We start from the raw sequence: 15,138 nt of genomic DNA, 5'->3' as shown, positions 1-15,138 counted from the left end.
AATTTACAGAAGACATTTGTTCAGAGTCAGAGCTTCTAGACTTTACTTCATGTTCAGATGCTTCTGATACTTTGCAGTTTTGTCCAGAGTCAGAGCTTCTTGAAACGAGATTCCTCTTTAGATGCTTCTGATACTTGAGATATTGCATCTGATCTTGTTTTGCATCTGATGACATCATCAGATTTATTTCTTCTTTCTTTAGAACCCTGCACACTTAGAAACTTTTCGTTAGGGTGCCATTTTTGGTTTCATCCTTTGTTATCATCAAAATCATGGAGTCTGTTGTAGAACACTTTTTGTTCTTACATCTATGTCATGGCCAGGGGCTCCCTGGTGAAAAGCACAGTGTAAATCAGGTTTGGACCACCATGGAAGTGGCTTAGGAATTTGCAGAGGATTTCTTGGTTGAATGAGGTTCTTGAGAACCAATAATGGGTACAGTTCTGCGTAAGACATAGGAATAGGGTCAAAGGAGACCTTTTTCCTCTCAAAATTTTGCTGATGATTATTGTTGTTGTTGTGGTTGGTTCTTTGTTGTGGTTGTTGTTGATGTTGTTGTTGCTGAAGTGGAACTGATTGATTAGAATTGTTGGAAAATATAGGAATTACTGATGAAAATTGATGTTGATGCTGACGAGGTTGAGAACTTTTTATGACATGAGGCCTCCTCTTCCTCCCCACTGACACTGAATTAGTTTCTCCCTCCTTCCTCTTGGAGAAACTCCCACCATATTTCTTGCTGGATGATGCTTCTTCTTTAGACAAACGTCTTTCACAAACTCCTTCTTCTAACCTCATCCCCATATTTACCATTTCGGTAAAATCATTGGGGGCACTTGCAATCATACGTTCGTAATAAAAGAAACTCAGCGTCTTCAAGAAGATTTTCTTCATTTCCTTCTCCTCAAGAGGTGGACTTATCTGGGCAGCCAACTCTCTCCATCTCTGGGCATACTCTTTGAATGTATCCTTATCTTTCTGAGACATAGACCTCAACTGGTCTCTATCATGAACCATATCCACGTTATACTTATACTACTTGACAAAGGCCTCGCCCAAGTCGTTGAAAGTACAGACGCTTGCACTGTCCAAACCCATATACCACCTCAAAGCAGCTCTCGTCAAACTGTTTTGGAAATAGTGAATCAGCAACTGATTATTATCAGTCTGAGTAGACATTTTTCTGGCATACATCATAAGATGGATTAGCGGGCAAGTATTCCCTTTGTACTTTTCAAAGTCTGGGACCTTGAATTTCACCGGGATCTTAACATTGGGGACCATGCAGAGTTCAGCGGCACTCTTCTCAAACAAATTTTTTTCCTCTCAGAGTCTTGAACTCTTTAAGCAGCCCGAGGAATTAATCTTTCATATCATCCATCTTCTAATTCATATTTGTACCCTCAGATGGCTCAGAATGGTAGACAGTGTCCTCAGCACGAGGCAAAGTGTGAACAACAGGAGGTGGCACTAACCGGGCTAGATTCTGGCATAGAAACAAATATGGGCGCATACCCTTCTGGCATAAAATTGGATGGCATTCCCCAAGGGAATCCATCAGGCATGGATTGATTGATATCAGTAATTGGAACCGTTAAGGTAGCCACCTCAAAGATAACAGTCCTCTGGGGAGGAGTTGCCGGAGTTGGTGATGACTGGTTTTGTGAAGCAATGACAAATTCCATCAGCACTGTTAATCTGGAGATCTCATCCTTCAGCTCTCGGTTCTCTTGCTCTAGATGCTCCATGATCCTTGGTTGATTAGCACGAGTGTTATAACGGTGAGTCAGCTTGGTTGATGCACAAAATAAGAACTGATAATACATTTGGCGGAAGAAAACCTGCTATGCAAATGATGCATGAAATGCAATGTTTTTAATTGTTTAATTTCAAGGAACATGTGAAGTTCTATTTGCGAATATATATAGTTAAATAATAACAATTTGATTGACCATAAAATCTCTTTTTATTCATAAAATTTGGAAGGATTACACTGAGTACAATTTTAGAAACCAAAGTACAAATACAAGAGAAAAGGAAACTATCATCCTAAGGACCCCTAGAAACTGTATTAGATGATCTGGTTGTGGGTGCATACTTCCTTCGGATGCGTCGAATCTTGGACTCAAAGCATGGAACCGCTCTTCCCACATGTCTCTCTCTTGCTTCATCTTGGTGAGTGCGTCTTCCAACTCCTCTATATCTTGGTTAGGGAGAGTTAATGGCTCATCCATAACCAAAGACATAGGCCTTTCACAGACGCACGACATCTTCAGTTCCAAATCTCTCTTCTTCGACCAAATAATGTAAGCTTCCAAAGCTACACAGTTGCACCGACCAAGCTCGGGTCTTCCTTTCCTATGCATATTATGCCACGCATGTATCATCTTTTGCTTCAAATGTTGGGGATCTTTACCCTCTTGATGGAAAAGACCTTCTAACTGAGTGGTATTAAGTTTATCTCTCAAGGGAAACCCAAGTTGATGACGATCCAAAGCAGGGTTGTAGTTGGTTCCTCTTTGTGTACCAATGAGAGACACATTAGAGAATTCACCACAACTTATCAATAATGTCCACACTACTCAATGCAGAATCATACCAAACAATATCATAATTAGTGAGAGACTTAAGTCTCTGAGACCACCGTAGACATTACTTGTTCTCCAAAAAAGCAGGCGTCTGAGGAAAGTGAGAAATAAACCACTTGTACAAGAGAGGAACACAACACACAATAGTCCCACCACCTTTAGAATTTCTCAAACGCAAAGAGAAATACATGTCACCCAATAGAGTAGGAACAAGATTCCCAATCAAGAAGATTCTAATGGCATTACCATCAACAAAACCGTCAATGTTAGGGAACAAAGCTAGACCATAGATGAGCAATACAAGGATGGCTTCAAAAGCATCCATACTACTGGCTTGAGCAAAGACAGTAGCTTTTCCAATGAGGAACACATAAGTCATCCCAAGAATATCCCTTTTCTTCACTAAATGAGCATCAATCTCAGATTTCTTCAGATGAAGACCTTCAGCTATAATATGAGATCTGGGAATCTCCTTCAATCCACTAAAAGGTACCTTATCAGATACAGGTATTCCCAAGATATGGGCATACTCTTCTAATGTAGCCACAAGCTGATAATCAGGAAAAGTGAAGCACCGGTAGAGAGGATCATAAAACTAAACCAACACACTGAGAAGTCCTTCAACCACATCAGTAGATAATGCGGACAAGAGCTTCCCATAAAGTTACTTGAAGTCCAAGGGATCTAATACAAAGGATGACAACTTCCTTAGCTCTTTCAAATCAGGACATCTGGAACCGTACTTCTTAGTGTTCCTTCATCCACAATCCATGGTCTGAAAATATTTGCAAACAAGACCTTAGTTCCTTGAAATTTATTTTCTGTGATGAATGTCATGATGCGCATGTATGCATGAATGCAACAATCACACAGAAGGGATCACACACAAGGAAAACACAAGCAAAGGTCAAGGGATGGATCAAGTCATCATCAAGATCAATCATCCATTTTAGTGGATTATGGTTTTCACCTTATCAACACCCAAGTTCCATTGATATTGATAAGAATTGATCGGATCAACAAAGAATCAAAGGGTTTATTGTGAGTCACGAGCATGGAGTCAGGTTAAGAACCATCCCAAAGGAGTGTACTAAGGATAAACACCTGTAGATCATGTTCTAAAAATTTCCTAGAGTCTTAATCCCATCTATCGGATATTATAGGTTAGGATGACTGACTCATCAACCCATAACATTCTCAAGAGAAACTCGTCTGAGTGTAGTATCGCGTAACAACTGTTATCAAGTCTACACATGAACAATCTCCGCACTACGTCCTAAATAGGCCAAGTTGGGTTAAATGGTCTATGGTCCTCAACTTCTCGGACCCCAAATCAGAGAAAGTAATGCCTAACCACAAATAACTTCTGTGACATTAGTAACTCTAAAAGGGTCTCCACTGAGTAGATGAGTCTCAAGCCAACTTCTTAAGGACTACTCCACACAAGCTGAACATGGCTATACCATCCTCCTATCTTAATTGCAGTTAAGTTTGGGTTAGAACTTATCTCACCATTCAGAGATCACCAAGCATAACAGACATATTATATCACACAAATAATATTCAAACATCAAATATACAAATATATACACATTAGAAAGTAGGCTAAACCCACTAAGGACTACTCCCCAGCAGAGTCGCCACTTAATTTCTGTAGCGGTAAATTCATGACCATCAAGTTATGGATAAACTTGACGTCAATAAAACCAGAGTCGCCACCGCGCTTTTATTGTTTCCAAAGGAAAAGGGAAAAGTACGAACAAAACCCCAAAGATAAGAAGTTTTCAAATCAAAACTAATAAAATGCCAGAGATTATAGATAAGGGGGTTGGTTACATAGAGGGAAGGTGTTAGCACCCAAAGTGTCCTAGGTACTCCTAGGGAGCCCTTCTTTATGTGTGTATGTGTTTTTGGTATAAATGATGTTTGAGAAAAAATAGAGTGTGGGGATGAGAAAAGAATTCATTGATTACATTTTTGTGTTTGACAAGATCTTCGTACTTGTGCCTATGTACCAACATAAAAATGAGGGATCAAAACCTCGTAGTTCGTGGTAAAAATTTCAAATGAGTTGGTGAATTGATTTTAACAAAAAAACAAGTTTAAGTAAAAGAGAAAAAAAGCCAAAGATTTGAATGAGGTTGTTAGTTCTTTTTGTCTTTTTGAAATTTTAAGTCAAATATGGTTAAGTTTATTTACAAATTTATGATTAAGAAAAGATTTTTAAAATTCGTTGGCATAAGGCCAAAGTTTCTAATCATTAAAATAAAAGTCTAAGTTTGAAAATACAAGCAAAGAAAGTTTTTGAAAAAGGGGAGAGATTTTGAAATTTAAGAAGTGGGAGGAGATGAAGAGGCTATCCTAAGCACAAAATTAAAAGTTAAGAGTTGAAAAAATCTGACCAATGGGATGCAATCCAACAGACAAGAATGTCATATAGAAACCCATTTTCCCTTGGACTTTAATCAAGCAATAATCAATAAGCAAATGAGAAATATCCAGACATCACAAATAAAGATAGCTACATCCAAGCAAGCAATCCAAAAGCTATCAGTCTTCTTTGTCTTCCCATGTATTAGATGAAAGCTCAGTTCATAATAGTTTGGTCTTAAAAATGTTGGCATTGGCCAAGTCCTTTTTTGCATAGGGAATGTTGGCTAATCCTAAGTCCAAGAGTTCAGATCAAGATCAACAGTCCACCAGATGTTTTATAGGTTTTTTTGTTGTTATTAGATGTTTTAAGGTCCTAAGACCACAAACAAAGCCAAAATACATAAACAATGTATACAATCACAAGTTATGGCTCAAATGAGCAAAGTGAAAATGACATAAACATAAACAAGTCAATTGAAATGTAAATGACAATGAATGATAAATGACTTAAGCTTAAAATGCATAAAGTAAATGACTTGAAAGTAAAACATTATTAATAAGAATTATTCAAATGTTAGTTAAGAGTTAGTTAAGTATTAGTGGTGATTTTTAATTGATTAAGTCATTCTTTGGAGAACATTCAACCATTCTTTCACAAGTATGAATCCTTAAACTAAGACATCTTCTATGAGAAGGGCTCCAACTTGGATAATTCAACAAGTATGCCAATAGCTCTCATGAAAGGATAAAAGGTCAAGTCTCCACATAATACCATGAAGAATGGGAGACTTACAATCTCACTTACTAGAATGATATGCCATTAGAGTCAAATTTAGCTCTATGTTAAGCAATCGTAATTGGACTTATGTAGAAGTCACAACTATCTGAGGTCGGGCAATAAAAATTTAGGTGTTAATGCATGTTAGAGATTTGGTATAAAGAACCAAACTCCTAAAACATACCACACACTAAAAGAAAAGATCAAGAGGGAAGGACATATCTCAGTCATACTTGTATTGGTTCATCTGACACAAGGTCATTGATGAACCAATTAGCCTTAAGACATTAGAGATTTCATTGGTCAAATGAGGGAATGGGAAAGAATAGGGATGAAGATGAAGAGGGATGGGAAGATAAAAATATAAATTTACCAAGGGAGAACTTGCATCAAATCAAAACCATTCATTCATTTTGGGAGATGAAATGTACATTTCATCAATCTCCTAAATCCAATGGTTTTGATCCAACAAAAGTCAAATCAATCTTGACCAAGGCCCAAACAGAAAGTCAAACATCACAAGACCATAAAAATGGCTCAACAAAATTTTTAAGCATTTAATCAATTAAAAGTTCAATTAAAAGTGAATTAAAATACATTTTAATTTGCTCAAAAACTAAAATCCCTTCAAAACACCAAATAAATGGCCAAGGGATTTATCCTAGGTCAAACAAGGTCAAAGGACCTTAGGCAAAAAATTTCACTATTTTTCAAAAGTCGAAAGTATTTTTAAACAATTAAAAATATGCACAAAAACATTTAATTCATGAAAAATATCAAAATTAATCCAAAAAATAATTTTAATTCAGAATATGGAAAAGAAAAATATTTAAAGATTTTTAGTGAAAGTCCCATATTTTTGGGATTAAAAATGAAATTAATATGAATTAAACAAAATAAAAGGATTAAATGAAAATTCAGAAAATAAAAAGAAATTAGAAAAAACGAGGGTCATCAGATCTCCCTCATTAATTGAGGTGGAAAATCTTATGGCCTAGTGCACGCGTTCCATGGTACATTACAGTCAACGCGTGACAGAAGTTGTATTCAAAGGCAATGGCTCAGATTAAAACATTCAAACATGATCAGATGGCCAGGAGGTGTGCCAACACACCACCGGAGCTAGGGCTTCGGTCATCTTCTCCGGTGACCTCCATTAGACTGGTCCAACTTCATCTCAATGGAAAATGTAAAACAAGGACACTATTTCAAAGAGAAAATGCTCAGGATCTTGAATTTGGCCTCAATTTTCTCTAATTCCAAGTATATCAAAAGACACAGGGGTTTGAATTTTGAGGATCATGAACTGAGTTGCTTCGATTTGACCTCAAAGCAACTCAATCTTGTTGCCTACATTGGTAGGACTTCAGCCAACCAAAAATCAAAGAGAATGGTGAGGAATTGAGAGAGAATCGAAGAGATGAAGTTTCTAAAAATTCACCTTCGAAAGAGCTTGAACCTTGCTTGATCTTGCTTCCAATTGGCCTTGGCTTGACTTCAGAAGCTTGCAGGAGTTGAATTGGATCAAGGAAAGGTTTGGATTCTTGGAGTTTCAACTTTCAAGCTGAAGTGAAGTTGAAACTCGATTTTCAATTGAAAACCTTCAAGTTTGTCCTCTAATGGTGAGGGTTAGGATTGCAGGTTCAAAGCTTGGGCAAGGTGTCCCCAATTCTGAGCATGAGGGGTCTTAATTATATGTTATGTATTTTCTTTTCACACACTTCATTCAAAATGCCAAAAACAGAAATCTCCCTTGCATGGATGCATGGGCGTGTGATAGGCCCATCCAATGATGCCAAACGATCCATAATTATGTGTTATTCAACCTGAAATGATGTCACATTACCATTTATAAAGGAAATGAATGTTAACCATAAATCTTACCAAATGGAACCTTGCAAAGAACACATGCGCAAGTCCCTTAATTCTTGGCCAAATGTGATGATATTGGACTTTTTGGAAAGGTGATATCAAGGGGAACAACTTTAATGTTTAACACTTTTCCATTTGAAGCTTGTATCATGATGAATTTTGAGGTGGAATTTTGGAAAATCAAACATAAATGAAATTTTTCTAAGTACCAAGCCAAATGTTCATCTTCTTCCACCTTGAATAACTTTTACTATGGGATTCAAATGGAGAACCTTCCTTCATCAAAGTTGTATATATTTCAAACCTATTAAATTGGTCACAAATTTGACCTCATTTAGAATTGGCATGAATGTGTTATGCATTTTAGAAGTTGAGGAAAATATCTTGTTTAATGGTAATGGCCCAAAGTGACCTATAATGTTTCCTCTTGGCACATGCATTTGCAAGTTGAATTTTAATTTCTTCAAAGAATAAAAGTTGGATAGGACATATTTAATTTGATCATGAAACTTTAATGGATTTCATATCATAAAAATTGAGCAAGTTATGTCCTTGGAAGTTGACCTCCTAACTAGGCTTCAGACAAAATGACCTATAATTTTTCACTATAAAAAATGACTTTCCAAGAAAAACTAGATCTTAACCTAAACATGAAAGTTGTTTATAATGTCATAAGGCGTACCTTTTCTCTTGTAATCATTTTCATATGACACAAATTATAGGAGATAGGGTCTAGTGAACCCCAGTTTTGACCAGTTGGCTTTCTCGGGTCAACCACCATGAACCAACTTACAAACTTGAAATTCTCTTGATCTTTTGGACTCATGGAGGATCATATATGAATAAGATGATGTAATATGAAGTATACCTTAAAATATTTGATCAAATGATGAAGAAATTTGTTGAGGAAGTCACACAAGATACCTAGATGAATTAGGGCTTCCAAGGCAAACAAGCTTCAAATTCTTGATGAATTCTTGATCAAAATGATAAATGGAGATCATGGGGATCCATATATGATGTATAGAGTCAATTTTCACCATACCTTGATTAGTATCCTTGCATTAATGGTCTCAAACCCTAGATATGAGCTTGATGAGGCATAGGTGAACACACACACTACCTACAGAAGAAGTAAACTATACATTGGCATATTTTTTGGTATTTAGGTTAGTAAACAAAGAAAAAAAAAGTATGATACAATCAAATGTTCTTGATGATCTCTCCCAATGCAAACCCAGTGATAAAAGGGGTAAGGAGGATGCCAATGTGTGATCCCAAAGCCAATGCATATGATGAAATAGCATGAGTGATGTTAGGGTCAAAATTGAGGTCTTATACATTCTCATCATATTCAACCTCATTTTATGTATACACACAATCAAACTACACATAATCATTTTTTGATTGGGTGTCATCTAGATTAGGGTTGATAACGTCCAATTTAGGTTTTGATTGTATTGTAAATTGGGTTGAGAACTTTGAGGGTTTCAAATCAGAAAACTGAGATGGGGTTTTCCTTCAAGATATTTTAGGGTTTGAAGGTTTTGGACAAGATTACAAAATCTAGATCCAATCGAGTGAAGTCTTTTAAGAACGGGGGGTTCTTACAAAGGAGTAACGTTGGACAGTGTATCGCATTAGTAAATCTTGGGTTTCAACAAATGCGTGTTTTGGATTCGATCGAGTGAAAGCTTTGAAGAACAAGGGGTTTCTTGCAAAGAAGTAATGTGAGAAGATGAACCGAAGCGGCATTGTTGGTTACTTGATCAAGCTTTGATGAAGGGAAGAGAGTGTGTCAAAATTAACATCAAACTTAGGGTTTGTAGGGTTGAATTGCTACATCTCTCTTGTATTCATATATCTGCAAACAAAGTGTTCAACAAATTGCTTATATTGATTTTTTTTTTGTGAATTATCATTGGAAGTAGACTTTCCTTATTGCTTTGCATTCAACAGGTTGTGTTTAATTGTGTTCGATCAATTGGTTATTCATTATCATACCATTGTCATTATTACGCATATCTGAGCTTTTTGATAGCAGGTTCGATTAGACAATTTTGATCCGGGATATTTTAACTTGCTTCCGCGCCATAAATTTTTAAAACTATTTTGTCAAAAAATTTAACTCAGGATTTATTCACCCCTTCTAGATCTATGTCTATTGTCTAACAAAGAGTATTGAAGTTGAAAAGATAACAATTAAATCTGAGTGTATTGAAGTTGAAAAGTTATTAATTAACTCACTACACAAGTTACTGTGGGTAAATATGCCACGTGTAATTAAAGGAATTAAAAATAACAAAATAAGACAACATGTACATGCCATGTCACTTATTTTGCTGATTTGGTTTAATGAATGTCTAAAATCAAAGAATCTTGAAATGGTAAGGATGGAATCTTGATTCTCTTTTACACGAGAGATTTTAAAGCTCGCCTATATGGCAGGGGAAATGGCTATTAACCTTTTTTATGGAAAATAGATTGTATACATAGATAAAAGAGAAATGTGAGATCAAAGTAACAACGCACAAGAAGTATTCAATATACAATAAACAATCGAGGGGAAACAAAAACAATGAAAATAAAACAATACAAAACAGTTAAACCAACAAAAGAGCCAAGCTAAAACACTAGAAATCCAAAACTCCAGCACAGGACCCTTTCGAAATAACAAGTTGATGGAAGGCTGAAAAGAACACCAACAAGATCCGAGAGGCCACTTAGCCATCCAACACGCCCCTATAAGCACATGGGAAGGTCTTGCTCCCAATCTACAATAGAGAGTTTGAGACTTAGAGAATGGGAGTGAGCCCAATTCTGAAAAAGACAAATAATCTTATTTACCCGGTGTTTAACATTTTTTCTTGATTATCCATCTAATGATAATTATGTTCAAGCTACTATAAGAAATATGCCTCATTGTCAGAAGTTTATGTCAAGGGTATAACCCTTTGCAAAAGAAAAGTTCATTTATCAATAGTAATCCCTTGCAATGTAAAAATTCTATAAAAATAAATAAATGTACTAAAAAACCCCTCGTAAGTTTGAAGGAGGAAAGATCTAAATTTTCAAATAATGTGTAGCAAGGGATAAGCCTAGGTAAATAAAATGTTAAATTTTGACATTCTGCATTGCAAGAGGTAACCCTTGACACAATTTATTGACGTGAATTAAATGTTATATTGAGGAGAGAAAGATTCTTTAATGTTAGATATTCAAATGAAGATGGTGGTGTTGATATGGATGAAGACACCTCTAACAGTGACTCTCCTACTCCGTCTCTTTGATGTTTTTTGTTATTCTATTGGTTTTTTGTTGTTTTATGGATTGATTTGTTTGGTTGAACCTGTTAATTCTCCTTGCCTGTTGATTGTAATTATGTTGACTCTTGATTATCTTTTCTCTCGGCTCTTTTATGGAAGATTGAGGGAGAAAGATACACTTATAATTTGGATTATATTTAATGTATGATGTTAGTGTTTTTTTACCTTCAGAATGTGGTTGCCTTTTATGATATTCTAGAAGAAATATTTTAATCTTTTCTTTACCTAAAAAATAGCCAAATGAAGAGTTTGTTATTACATTTAGATTAACTTAATTATAGGAAAGATGTTAAGAAAGATGTTTCGAATGTTATTGAGACATCTTGACTCGGTTTTTCTCTGGCATGCTTTTTACAAGGATTTATTTGGATAGATTGATTCTAGATTTATTTCAGAAAGAATGAATTTAGAAAGAATTGTTTCAGAAATATTTGTTTCACTAAAGATTCTACTAATATGTTTTGAAAATATTCCAGTTGAAAAAGATTTAATTATTAGAATGTACTTAATAATATTTAATTGAATTTGCTTTGATTACAAGATTTATTTCGCTGAAGATTGGATTTTGTCAGATTTTTGTTTACCTTATTGCATTTTTTGGTCCGATCATCATCTCTATATAAATAGATCATTAACCTTGTGGTAGATACATCTTAGAGAGAATAATTACGTGTGCGAGGGCTTATCAATTCGAGTATTATATTGTGTTATGCTTGTATAAAATATCATTGTTATCCTTCTCTACTTATGAGAGATAAAAAAAATCTGAACTTGTAAAATTTACCACATCCTAAACATTGAAAATTATAAACACATGAGAGAGTGTTTGAGTAAAAGTGAGATCATCTCACATTCAGGAGGAGCCTAGATTGAAATTCACTGGTAGTATTAGGGAAAAAACATTGAACTGTGAGAGCTTAGATGAGATCTTAGTGTACTATTGATTACTTATAATTATTTAATTTTCTTTTTGTTATTTAATTTCTTTTCGTTGAGCTGCAATCCTCCAGACGTAGGTAACAATTGTACCGAATTGAGTTACCAATTTATTATGTCTGTTATTTATTATATGTTTAATTAATCATCACTTAATTCATATCACATTTTATTACACATTGTTTTAACATTATGTATGAGATCTTATTAATGATTAAACAGAATTTTAACCTAAATTAATGTAAAATAATAAGGTAACTTGAAATACAAGAATTTAATTTTTTAAAAATCAACAACTTGCAAGATGATTCATTTTCTCTATTATATTGATAGATAAGACAAATGACTACATTTTTTGTGATTTCAACATATTCCTCAATCAAGATGAAAAATATGGGAGAAACCTTATGGGGTCCGATCTCGACTTTTTAGAGGCCCAGAGAAAATAATAAAAATGTATCCTTAATAAAAAAATATAATTTAAAAAAAAACATTTTTGTATTTGTCAAATAAAAGATTTTACTGCACTCACTTCTCTATCAAATCCTGTATTCGTCAGCGTCGACATTAGTTATAACAACTTCCTCCTCCAACCTGAATACCACGACAACATTTTCATAAGTCTAAATAAATAACAAAAACAATCTTAGGATCAACCTTGATATAGTTAGCCACGAGTAAAAATTATCATATTTTGTGACATTTCTTGATAACATATCAAATACTAGCGCCAACGAAATAAAGTTTAAAAACATTCAAAATGTTATGAATAACATAATAGATGACTAACTATCAAAGAAATATATAATTTACCAGTGATAATCTATAAGACATGACTAAAATTAAAAGACAATATGGAGTGGTTAGATTATACTGCTAAGTATTCATAATATTAATTCAAAATATGTAAAAGCTAGTGATTGCTGAAAATATGTAGTAAATGATGAAATTAACAAAGAAAGAACGATCTTATGCTAAATATTATTGAAAAAGAATACAATAATCATTTATACATTCACATAAATACCATATTCCATGTTTACAAAACCAACAAGAGCTTCAGCCGTATGCGCGCCTTCAACATCGTACACGATAGTGACATGTCAACGATGATAATAATGTTAAAAATTAAATAAATTAAATAAATTAAATGTAATTGCATGTGTCATTGTCTAGGACCGGCGTAATCAATCTGAAAACCTTATTCTAATTTTGAAATGCCTAATTTAAAAATATATATAATTTTAATAATTAAAAATAATGTATAAAAAATACAATTATGATTGAAGAAAAAATGAAAAAAAAGATTTGTATTTCGGGTCTTTATTTAAATCTTTGTTTTAAATAAAATGATCAGACTACATAACAAAAAGGATCTTCTACAACCCCCCAAAAATATATTTCCTTCATGAATCATATTATTAGAAATCAATTCATCATATTTACACTTTAATTGATCCTCAATTTTCTTTTTTTGTTTTAATTCTAATATTATTGCCTATATTTTATTCTCTAATAGAGAATAAAATATATATAGAATCCATTATATATATATATATATATATATATATATATATATATATATATATATATATATATATATATATATATATATATATATATATATATATTGAATATTGAAATTTTTATAGTTTATTGTCACCATCAATCAAATAAAAGGGTCCGTTGAGTGCCTCACTGTTATGTCATAATAGATCCGAACAATTGCCCTGGATTCACTTTCGGATCCTAATTTCTCTAGCGAATAACTCAAGAAAATATAGAATGGATAGATGAGAGAAAGATATTTAATATAAACATTTCTCATAAGTTCACTAATTATGTTTTATGTTGGCAGATCTCTTTGTATATGTTGTCCGGAAAGAGGAGGACTCAATGATTATTCGTTCGCCGGAACCAAAAGTCCAAATTTTGGTAGATCCAGAAGTCAAAATTTTGGTAGATAGGGATCCCATAAAAACGTATTTCGAGCAATGGGCAAAACATGATTATTTCTCAAGAACAATAGCTAAGGGGCCAGATACTACTACTTGAATATGGAACTTATGTGTTGATGCTCATGATTTTGATAGCCATATTAGTGATTTAGAGGAGATTTCTTGAAAAGTATTTAGTGCTCATTTTGGGTAACTCTCCATTTTCTTTCTTTGGATAAGTGGCATGTATTTCCATAGTGCTCATTTTTACACTTATGAAGCATGGCTAAATCATCCTACTCACATTCGACCTAGTGCCCAGGTGCTTTGGCCAATAGTAGGCCGATAAATATTGAATGGTGATGTATGGGGAGTTTCCGCGGAATAGAAATAACATTTGGTTTTTTCCAGATTTGGCGAGCATCTGGAATAACTAGTATATTACAACTCTATTGTACTACAATCGGTGCGTTGGTTTTTTCAGCTTTAATGTGTTTTGCTGGTTGGTTTCATTATCACAAATCTGCTCCAAAATTGGTTTGGTTTCAAGATGTAGAATCCATGTTGAATCACCATTTCGCAGGTCTACTAGGACTTGGGTCTCTTTCTTGGACGGGGCATCAAGTGCATGTATCTTTACCAATTAACTAATTAAGCAACCCCATTTTTTAATGGATTCAAAAATAATTAGAAAAATTGAATTCAAGAGGATCAAACCCACAACTTTTACTACAATGTTTCAAATTTTCTCTGCTTCCACTAGGCCATTGAAAAATTCATAATATGATATTAACTATATATTTTACTTATTTTAAAACAAAATGATGCCCCTTAATTTGGAGACCCTAAGCTAAGGATCGTCTTGCCTTTGCTCAAGGTCGGCCCTGCCTATATCATAACACATTTTTAAATAAAATTATCTATAATTGTTATATTGAAAAAACTCTATAAAGTTTGGAAGGACTAGACATGTTTTCGACTTCCTTCAATTGGATCCAATTTTGTAGTAATTTATATATTTTGCACCTCGTTAGATATGCCTTATACCATAATCATATTATTTTTGTTTTTATTTTATTTTATCATAAACCCTATATTAGTAATAACCATTTCAAAATTCTAAGAGAGTGTTTCTTTCAATGTCTCAAATTTGAATCTTATTATGTGCGATTTTTGTATTGGGTCAGGATATATAGATTTTACTCTAGCTTTAAATGAGCCCCTCCCTACTAGTGAATAGTGTTTAGATTAGTAGGTTTCAAGATCGGATACCCACTTTTTCAAGTAACAACTATACTCATAGTAGAAGTTATAGATTTGCAAGAAGC

The 15,138-nt window shown here is 34.0% G+C and overlaps 1 pseudogene; it reads left to right on the top strand.

Annotated features, from left to right (window-relative positions):
- The window catches only part of LOC127129932 (photosystem I P700 chlorophyll a apoprotein A1-like), a 50,389-nt pseudogene extending 35,928 nt beyond the window's left edge, over positions 1-14,461 (top strand).
- The last annotated feature ends 677 nt before the right edge of the window (positions 14,462-15,138 follow it).

This window comes from Lathyrus oleraceus, chromosome 3 (assembly GCF_024323335.1).
Source record: "Lathyrus oleraceus cultivar Zhongwan6 chromosome 3, CAAS_Psat_ZW6_1.0, whole genome shotgun sequence".
In the NCBI taxonomy this organism is placed as follows: domain Eukaryota; kingdom Viridiplantae; phylum Streptophyta; class Magnoliopsida; order Fabales; family Fabaceae; genus Lathyrus; species Lathyrus oleraceus.
This window is presented reverse-complemented; position numbering and strand designations above follow the sequence as displayed.